At 35.8% G+C, this 10277-nt stretch overlaps 1 pseudogene; it reads right to left on the bottom strand.

The window, feature by feature from the left end:
* Window positions 1-7449: 7449 nt before the first annotated feature.
* Window positions 7450-7552, bottom strand: LOC115941827 (small nucleolar RNA SNORA1; annotated as a pseudogene).
* Between the last annotated feature and the right edge of the window lie 2725 nt (window positions 7553-10277).

Genomic DNA, 10277 nt, shown 5'->3' with positions numbered 1-10277 from the left:
GTGTGTGTGTGTGTGTGTGTGTGTGCGCTAACTCATCAAACTATACACTTGAAATGGATGCATTTATTTTATTTAAATTATATCTGAGCATTAGTATAAAAAATCAACATTAAAATGTTAGAAAACCAGTATTAAATGGAAAAAATACAAAATGCAAAAAATTTTAAATATAAAAAAATAAGTATAAAAAAGAATAAGAACAGCTAAATAGATTAATAGATAATAAATTGAAATGGTAAGCAAAGACTATCTCACACACCAGAGGCCCAGACTTAATTCTATAGATATAAAATTTTCCTGAAAAGTATAAAGGCGTATGTAATTTCTTTCTTACAGGAGTTGTTATAGCAAATAGTAAAAGAACAAACATTACCTAATTTATTTTACAAAACTATTGCCACCTTGATTAGCAAAGTGGATTGGGAAAGTACAAAGAAAATAAATCACAGGCCTACTTTGTTTGGAATCACAAAAGTAGAAATTCTAAAGAAAATATCAGCTAACTGACTTCCATTACACCTAACAATAATAATAGAAATAGAAATAAGGGTAGGATGGGGTTTATTATTTGCTCATATTGATAAAGGTGTGGAAAGAGTAAATGTGGTCACTAGTAGTGGGCTTAGCAGCAATTTTGTAGATTTTGGTTCAATTTCCCCAAGTACAACCTCACCTCTGACTCAGAACAATAAGGAAGGGCCAGTGTTCCTACAAGCCCGTTTCCCTTTATTCAGCATGTTGTCCACATCACATGAAGCCTGCTGGTAAGTGCTGGGCTACTTACTATCCAGTCAGGGCTGTCATGTCCTCCCAAGCCTTTTTGGTTGCTACTCTCCAACTGTTCTAGAAGTCTGTTTTATGAGAAAGGGCAACACAAAAGTTCTGCGTGCCCAATCAGCCTTGCTCCAACCTCTGCTTGACAGACGGCATTTTCTCCAGCCTATAATGTTGTCAATTATCAGTGGTGGGATGGAAATAGAGTATTTGTTGTCCTTCTTGAAATATGATCAATTCTCACCACTCTGCTGGCAAAAATGAATGGCGCCATCAGAATTACCTCATTTCTTGTTGCACTGCAATGTGTTCATACCTTTTTTTTTTTTTAAGATTTTATTTATTTGACAGAGAGAGAGAAAGCACAAGCAGGGGGAGCGGCAGGCAGAGGGAGAGGAGAAACAGACTCCCCACTGAACAGAGAGCCCGATGTGGGGCTTGATCCCAGGACCCTGGGATCATGACCTGAGCTGAAGGCAGCCGTTTAACCAACAGAGCCACCCAGGCACCCCATACCTTCTTTATATGCTCGCCAAATTCCCTTTCCATGCGATATAAGCCATGTGTTTCTGTGAGCATTTGTTATTTGTGGTGCATATTGGAACCCTTTCTTAGTTTCAAAACATATGATGTTATCTCTACTATTTTGTATCTTTTTGCCCATTTCTGTATGTGCTGGGGTGAGTGATGGCATAAATCTCTACTTATGACACTTTCTTTGCAGTCACTCTATTGATAGATACTTTGTTATTTATACACTGGTATTTGTAACTTTATACTTGGCTATAGAGAGTGTTTATTCCTCTTATTTAACTGCTTTTTTTCATACATAGACATAAAAATGTTAATCTATCATCAATAGGTATTTCAATTTAGATTTTTCCCCCATCATAAAGATGAATGGAACTGAATCACTTACATTCTAAATCAAGTGCAAGCTTTTACAATATAATGATTCAACAATTCTACGCATTTCTCAGTGCTCATCAAGATAAGTGTACTCTTAATCCCCTTTATTTCACCCATTCCCCCCCTCTGGCAACCACCTTTGTGCTCTGTGTTTAAGACTGTTTTTTGCCTCTTTTTTGTTGTTTATTCATTTGTTTCTTAAATTCACCATATGAGTGAAATCATATAGTATTTGTCTTTCTCTATTTCTTAGCATTATACCCTCTAGGTCCATCCATATTGTTGCTAATGGCAAGATCTCCTTTTTATGATTAATATTCCAGTGTGTGTGGTGTGTTTGTGGTGTGTTTGTGTGTGTGTATACACCACTCGTTGATGTATGGATGTACACTTGGGCTGCTTCCATATCTTGGCTATTGTAAATAATGATGCAATAAACATAGGGGTGCATATATCTTTTCAAAATAGTGTTTTTGTTTTTCTTGGGTAAATACCCAGTAGTAGAATTATTGGATCATCTGGTAATTCAATTTTTAACTTTTTGAGGAACTTCCATATTGTTTCCACAGTGGCTGCACCAGTTTGCATTCCCACCAACAGTGCATGAAGTTTCCTTTTTTTCCACATCCTCACCAACACCTGTTATTTCTTGTCCTTTTGATCTTAGCTATTCTGACAGGTGTCAGGTGGTATCTCATTATAGTTTTAATTTGCAATTCCCTGATGATTAGTGATGTTGAGCAACTTTTTATGTGTCTGTTGGCCATTTCAAAAAATGTCTATTCAGGTCCTCTGCCCATTTTTAATTGGATTATTATTATTATTATTTGTTGTTGTTGTTTGCTCTTGAGTTATATAAGTTCTTTATATAATTTGGATATTAGCCCCTTATCTGATATGTCATTTAAAATATCTTCTATTAAGTGTTGTTTCTTTTTGTTTTGTTGATGATTTCCTTTGCTGTGCAGAAGCCTCTTTTTGGTATAGTCCGAACAGTTTGGTTTTCGTTTTCCTTGCCTGAGGAGACATTTCTAGAAAAACATTTCTGCAGCCAATGTCAAAGAAAGTACTGCCTATGTTTTCTTCTAGGAGTTTCATGGTTTCAGGTCTCACATTTAAATCTTTAATCCATTTTGCATTTATTTTTGTATATGGTATCAGAAAGTGATCCAGTTTTATTCTTTTGTATGTCATCCAGTTTTCCTGGGACCATTTGTTGAAGAGACTGTCTTTTCTCCTTTACATATTCTTCCTCATTTGTCATAGACTAATTGACTGGGTTTATTTCTGGGTTCTCTATTCTGTTCCACCAATGTGTCCATTTTTATGCCCATACCACACTGTTCTGATTACCATAGTTTTGTAGTACATCTTGAAATCTGGAATTAGGATACCTCCAGCTTTGTTCTTCTCTTTCAACATTGCTTTGGCTAGTTGGAGTCCTGGGTTCTACACAAATTTTATTTTTCTTTGTTCTAGTTCTGTGAAAAATATTGTTGGTATTTTGTTAAGGATTGCATCAAATCTGTGGATTGCTTTTTTATTCTAGGTTTAAACTTGTGTGGACTAGAAACATGAGAGAAGACATTCTGGAAATGTCAAATCAAATTCCTTTGATTTACCCCTGTTGCTATTTCACACATTTATTTATCCATACAAATCTCAGTCACAGAGAATATGTTGCATAGCAAGTAACTTATCCACTTATGTTTATAAAATACTTATATATAATAATCTTTAATATCCTCAGAAGTTTATGTAAATAAAAAACAGAATTATTATAAAATAATTGTAAAAATCAAACAATGCTTTCAAAAGTGGTAACTCAATGTACTGTTCCATTCCTTATTAATGAAAGAATACAATTTATATACTATATTATTAATACTATATCTAAAGAAAATTATTCTTTTACTCCTTGAAATTCTTCAAGTTAAAGGCACTCTAAAGGAAATTTTAAAAACTAAAGACAATATGTTTGAGTACTTTAAAACTATTTTAAAAAATCCTCTATGCCTGAGTAAGTCTTTATTTTCTAGAAAGAATTTTGACTTCCTAATGTCTGCTATAAAGATATCAAACCATTGGAAATTAGCATTTTTCTGTAAATTCTTGCTCTCTTAATTGTCTAGAAATTCATTGTTTTAAGATTTCAAATACATGCCTATTAATTTTATAGCTATTATTTATTATTTTTATATATCATATTTTGAAGTAATAGTATTTTTTTGAATATGACTATAGGGGTGTGACTAATAAATCAAGTTTTTAGTTGTACTTCATAATAGTCCCTTGGATGTATATTTATTATTTGAGGATAAATAACAAACATAATGTAAATATTTCAATGATTAGCATTGCCCCAGAAACTCTAAACATATTGAATAAAATATAAGTTGTGTTAAACAATGAAATATTTGTGAAGTACATAACAAAATATAATTACATGAAATAAAAACCTCCTGAGGGAAATCATATAAACTCTATTGAAAACATTTATGGAAATAGTAATAATAAATATACATTTGCAATTTAATATTAACCTTAATATTAACTTGACATTGCATATTTTGTATTCTCCTTAGACCCTGGAAATATTCCTTTTCTGTGGAATTCTCTAGCATTCTCTAGAATGCTTCTTTGTTTTGAATCATTTCATCTCAGTAAGCCAAGGATTTCAATTCGTATAAGAATATACATTGTATATCTGTCTTAATAATAATTCAATGCTACCTATTTGAATATTTACTATCAGAGAATAATTCCTTCTGTATCAGAAATCAGGAACTTGATGTGAAGTTCACTGGCCTTCAAAATATAAAAATACCATCATCTTGTTATACCTTCCAGACAAAAGAAAGGATGGCATATCTTCCTAATGCATTAAGGCAGAGATCATAGGGTTGAGGGACAGAAGTCTTGGATTTGTGCCTGGATATGGCCTTTATTGACTGCCCATATCATCAGGTATCTCTGAGTTTTACCTCTCTCTCCTGGGAGAATGAATGCACAAATGAAATTTACTTGGAAAATGTAAATCATTATCCATATTGATTGGTATCTTAACCAGGAACACTTCAATGACAAGTCAGGACTGATTGATTTGTCCTCAAATTCAAACTGATGGTAAGCCAATGTGACATTTTCTCTTCGATTTCCTATTAGTTAAGATCCAATCAGTTAATAGAGGCAGTTAGTATGAGCATCTGGTCACAAAGGAAGTTGAAGAAAAGGAAATCAAACACCACCTTTGGTGGTACCTGTGACATTAGAGAGCAGAACTTGTTGGCAGGAGGTGAAACCAAGGAGCTACTGTGAGAAATTCATCCAAATCACGACAGGGAAAAATGTCCTGGCTTTTTCCTTCTTCCCACCTTCCAACATTCTGCCATGGACTTCACTGGCACTTGCCAAAAACCAGCCTGGGAACAATGGTATGAAGCACTCAGTGTTTTGTGATAAAAAGATCAGGGTGGAGGTAGGAATGAATTTGTAAGCAGAGAGGCAAATGATCAGCAGGTACGAGCTTATCTCTAGGATGGCCTTTTCTCAGATGATAATGGGCATTTCCAGAAGGAAAGGTATATGTTTACCAAAATAACACTGATAAAATGCCTGCCCTCCATCACAAATTTACCTAGTACTTGATCTATTATCTTATGAACACTATTCCCCACTCCAAAATTTTGCTTCAATAGAATGAATAGGTTTTCAGAAGAACAAAATAAGGAAAACTGATTAAAACAGTAATGATCCTTCCCTTCTGTCTTGATATCCCTTTAGCTCTCCCTTTGCAGGAGGACAGGCTATATCCAAATTCAGTTTCCTCTGTCAGGAAGGACTTAGTCATGATCTCTAGGCATGGACATCAGACATTCCCAGACAAAGGCTAAAAATACCTGACATACCAAACCAGTTAGTTGCCTTGGCACCAAGAAGGTTCTAAATTCATCCCGCTACCCACTTCACACAAACACACACAAAAGTTTGCTTTCATGTTTGCTGTGTCAGAATAAAAAAAGATGGGAGTATATTAGGTTCCTGAGGCCGCTGTAATAAAGTACCACAGACTGGGTAGCTTGAAATAAAAGAAATTTACTCTCCCACTGTTCATGGAAGTCAGAAGTGTGAAATCAAGGTCCTGGTGGAGCTGTACTTTCTCAGGGGAGAATCTTTCCTTCCCTCTTCCGGCTTTTGGTGCTGCTGGAATTCCTTGGCTTCTTTGGCTTGTGGCCACATCACTCCAGTCTCTGCCATGGTCTCCAACATTGCTTTCCCCTCGTCTGCCTGTGTGTCCTCTTCCGTTTGTCTCAAATTTCCCTCTACTTTTTCTATTATAAAGGATACTTGACATTGAATTTAGGGTCCACCCTTATAATCCAGGGTTATCGCATCTCAAGATCCTTAACTTAATCACATCAGAAAAGATCCTTTTTTTTTTTTTCCCCAAATAAGGTAACATTTGTGAGTTCTAAGGATTTAACCTGGATATCTTTTGAAGGACTACTTCTGTCTTTTTTTTTTTTTTTTTTTTTTTTACCTACCACAGTGGGAAAAAGATCCTTGCATTGCATTGCACTGGGATGTAGATTCACACTGGAACCCCAACAAGGCCCAACTTCAACATATTTCTCTGCAGGAAAATGGGAGAATCAAAAGGCATCTGACCTTCTCTTCTCTTGTTGACCTTTAGCCTATATGAATTTCCAAGTCCTTTTTCACAATAAAGCTTACTTCTTTAATGAGAACTATGTGTTATTTGGAAATTAACGGTGGAGATCCAGAAGGGATACCTATTACACTACAACAATGCACTGTAACAGATTAGTTTAGGAGACCTATTTTGAATGCTTATCACACACATATAATAGGATACAAACTTACATTTCTAGAATAACATGACTGTGCAGCCCACAGACCTAGGAAAATGACAGCATGGAAAGAAACACAATACATCCTAACGAAACCTAAATTCTTCAATGATCTTAAATTGTCCCCTCTACCCCTGCCTACTCATGAGGAAATCACTGCTGCGGGTAGGTTGCAACCACCAATTCCAGACTTTTCCTAATGCATAAAAACCCAGCAACAGCTGACTTCATCATCTCTCTTGGAAGTAAAGAATCACCATTAAAGCACATGTATTCCAAACGATTTTTCCTTAGTGAATCATGCATCTATTATAGTCATTTCTTTAAGTCAACAAATTTTTATTTAAGGAATTTTACATTTGATTCCTTCTACTACCAATCACCGCAGTTCTTTCAAAGTCAGAATCAAAATCGTCAAAAGAACTTTTATTCAATCCACAGTTGTCACTGTCAGTCCAGGGTTCTTTCAGTTGGGCTTCTCCACTTGGATATGAACATATCAAACTTCAAAATCCCCCACCTGTAATCTTTGGGATCCAATTTCTTTACTTTAGGGCCCTAGAATTCAAATTGTAGGAAGTACATTGATTGCTATTTTGGCAAATGATCTAAAATTATTATTCCTTCATTGTCTCTAATATTGAAAAGTCTTGGGGTGCCTGGGTGGCTCAGTTGGTTGAGTGTGTGCCTTCGGCTCAGGTGATGATCTCAGGGTCATGAGATCGAGCCCCACATCAGGTTTCATGCTTAGCGGAGCCTGCTTTTCCCTCTCAGTCAGCCCCTCCTGCTCGTGCTCTCTCTCTCTCTCTCTCTCTCATAAATAAATAAAATCTTAAAAAAAAAAGAAAGAAAGAAAAGTCTTGTTACTTCCACTCTACTCCATAAGTCTAGCAGAAAATGTTACAGGCCTCATTGTCATCACTGTAACAAGCTTGCTGTGATGGAAGCATAACCTGTGTCTCAATACAGCCACATTCAGTTATTTTTATATATAGGCTATATGCAGCATAGAAAACAGAAGTTTAATACAATAAATTAATAATTAATTATATCAAGATTATCCAAAATTATTTAAATGAAATTAAAGACTTGAAAGAAAATTTCTCAGAAATCTGCTGAATGTTTATTACAAATCATGTTTTTGGGGTGCCTGGATGGCTCAGTTGGTTAAGCATCTGACTCTTGGTTTTGGCTCAGGTTATGATCTCAGGGTCCTGGGATCGAGCCCCACCTCAGGCTCCACACTCAGCCAGGAATCTGCTTGAGGATTTCTCTCCCTCTCCCTCTGCCCCTCCCCCAACTTGTATGTACTTGCACTCCCTCTAAAGTAAATAAATACATCTTTAAAAAAATGTTTTATGATAAATTATGTTTTATTATAAAATGAAAGAGCCCATATTTTCTTAAAAAGAGTAAGCATCATTGAAGATATAATAGAAGAGAAGCATTTCATTGTTTAGATTGGGATTAGCAATCTATGGCCATTGCCTATTTTTACATAAGAGCCCATGGAAGAGTTTTGAAATTTCAAAATGGTTAAAATAATCAACAGAAGACAATATTTTACAACACATGAATATTTTAGGAAATTCAAATTTTGGTGCCCATAAATAAGAGTTTCACTGAATGCAACTACACTCTATGGTATATCTCTGGCTGCTCACATGCTCCAGCAAGAGTTCAGTAGTTGTGACAGAAATGATACGGGCTACAGAGCCCAAAAGATTAACTGCCTGGCCCTTTATAGGAAAGTTTTTCCAACATCCAGGGTAGATGGTTGAACCAAAAAAAAAAAAAAATTATCCCAAACAAAATATATCACGTATCATAATTATTATAGTCTCTGTCCCCCTACTGTTTCTACCTATCTCTCTCTCTCTCCCTCCCTCTTTCTCTCTCTCTCTGTTTGAATTTCTTCTAAGCCTTCAATGACTCACTAATGACTTTAGGAAAACATTTAAATTCCAGGCCAGAACTTCAAAACTCCTAAATCTAGCACTAAACAAATTATCCCAGTTGTATCTCCTATGTCATAAACAACCAAATCCTGACAAGTTGTTTCCATACTCATCATCCTCACAAATCTAGAGGGTTTGTCATCTTATTCCTGCTCCTGAACGAAAGCCTACCCTCTGCCCTCTGTCCTTGATTCAAAATCTTCCCTTTCTGTCGAATCATTGTATTTCACTCAAGGACAGAGTACATCTCTCCTCTTCTTTTTTTAATATTTTTCATTGATGACATCCTGCCATGTATCATACTTGTCTCATTTTTTTTTTTTTTGCATTAAGGATTCCAAATGTTAAGTAATGTTTTGGAATATTTCCCCACTTTTACAATATCCACCCCTAATATACAAATTACTGCATTTCTCTCCTATAATTAGGGGCTACTTCTCCTATAACTTGGATTCTTTAACCTCTCCTCACAGTGTTTTTCAAGTTATAAGTACTTGATTTCTTATTATTGTATCTAGAATATTCTGAAACAAAAGCAGTGATATAGAAATCAATGCATATTAAAAAAACAATGATTATATGAACCATATATTTGTTTTATTTTTTTAATTTTTTAAAAGATTTATTTATTTGACACAGAGAGAGAGAGAGAGCGTGAGCACACACACGCAAGCAGGCAGAGCAGCAGGCAGACAGAGAGGGAGAAGCAGGCTCCCTGCTGAGCAGAGACCTCAACATGGGGCTCGATCCCAGGACCCCGGAATCATGACCTGAGCCGAAGGCAGACACTTAATTGACTGAGCCACCCAGGCGCCCTATATTTTTGTTTTAAATTTATGAAAGTTATATGAGAAACAGAAAAAGGAGGGAGGGAGAGATGGAGGGAGGGATAGAGAGAGAGGCACACGGCATTTGAAAGCAACACCAGAACATTCCAACAAAGCCCCTGGTCTGACATCTGCGTTCCAGCCCCAGTATCCAGATATCTGTTGAATGAAATGGTAGAATCAGTGCTGTGGCCATCTGTACCAATTAACTGAACACTAATGTTCTTGCTGCAGCTGATGGTTGAGACCTCTGCAGCACGATAAAGTGCCTGGAAATTCTATTTCCCATTTTGTGGAAAGGGGTAGGAAATATTGATCAAGGCTATAACATAAGAGCTCATTCAATTCAAAGCAATAGAGAGACATTAAGACAACAAATATTTTCAACTAAAGAATAAAGGGGTTCGTTGTGCATCGGCTATGCGTAATTATGAACAGTTGCTACCTTCCTAATTGGATGATTGGGAAATGCTTTTTAGCTGTGGGCATCCAACTGCTAGGGTCGAAATTGTTCACTGTGTACACTGATGTCTGATGAACAGTCTTCATACCCATAGCTCTTGCCATGTCTAAAAGTACTCACCTTTAGACTTTCAATAACAGAAGCCAACCAGCATTAATTTACATTATGATGAGAAATGGGAAAGGAGCATGTTGCTAGTAAATGAGAAAGATAACTTTTTTCTTAAAACCTGTGACAAATTCAAATCAGCTAAATCACAAAAAAGGTCATCTTGTGCTATTTCCTGAAGCCACAAGTCTCTGAATTTTTATCTACTAATTATATGTAGCTCACACAAAAATGCTGACTTAATTTTGGTTCCAATGAATTTGGAGTTATGTATATTTGCACAAAAATATTTTATTTAACTCAGGATACAAGGCTGTCAGGATATTATGTAAGCTGATAAAAATATACTCTGGCATCATTGAAGCAA

The sequence above is a fragment of the Leptonychotes weddellii genome, chromosome 1 (genome assembly GCF_054177405.1).
Source record: "Leptonychotes weddellii isolate Sample4059 chromosome 1, ASM5417740v2, whole genome shotgun sequence".
Classification (NCBI taxonomy): Eukaryota; Metazoa; Chordata; class Mammalia; order Carnivora; family Phocidae; genus Leptonychotes; species Leptonychotes weddellii.
The sequence above is the reverse complement of the archived record's forward strand: the minus strand, read 5'-3'. Positions and strand labels throughout refer to the sequence as shown.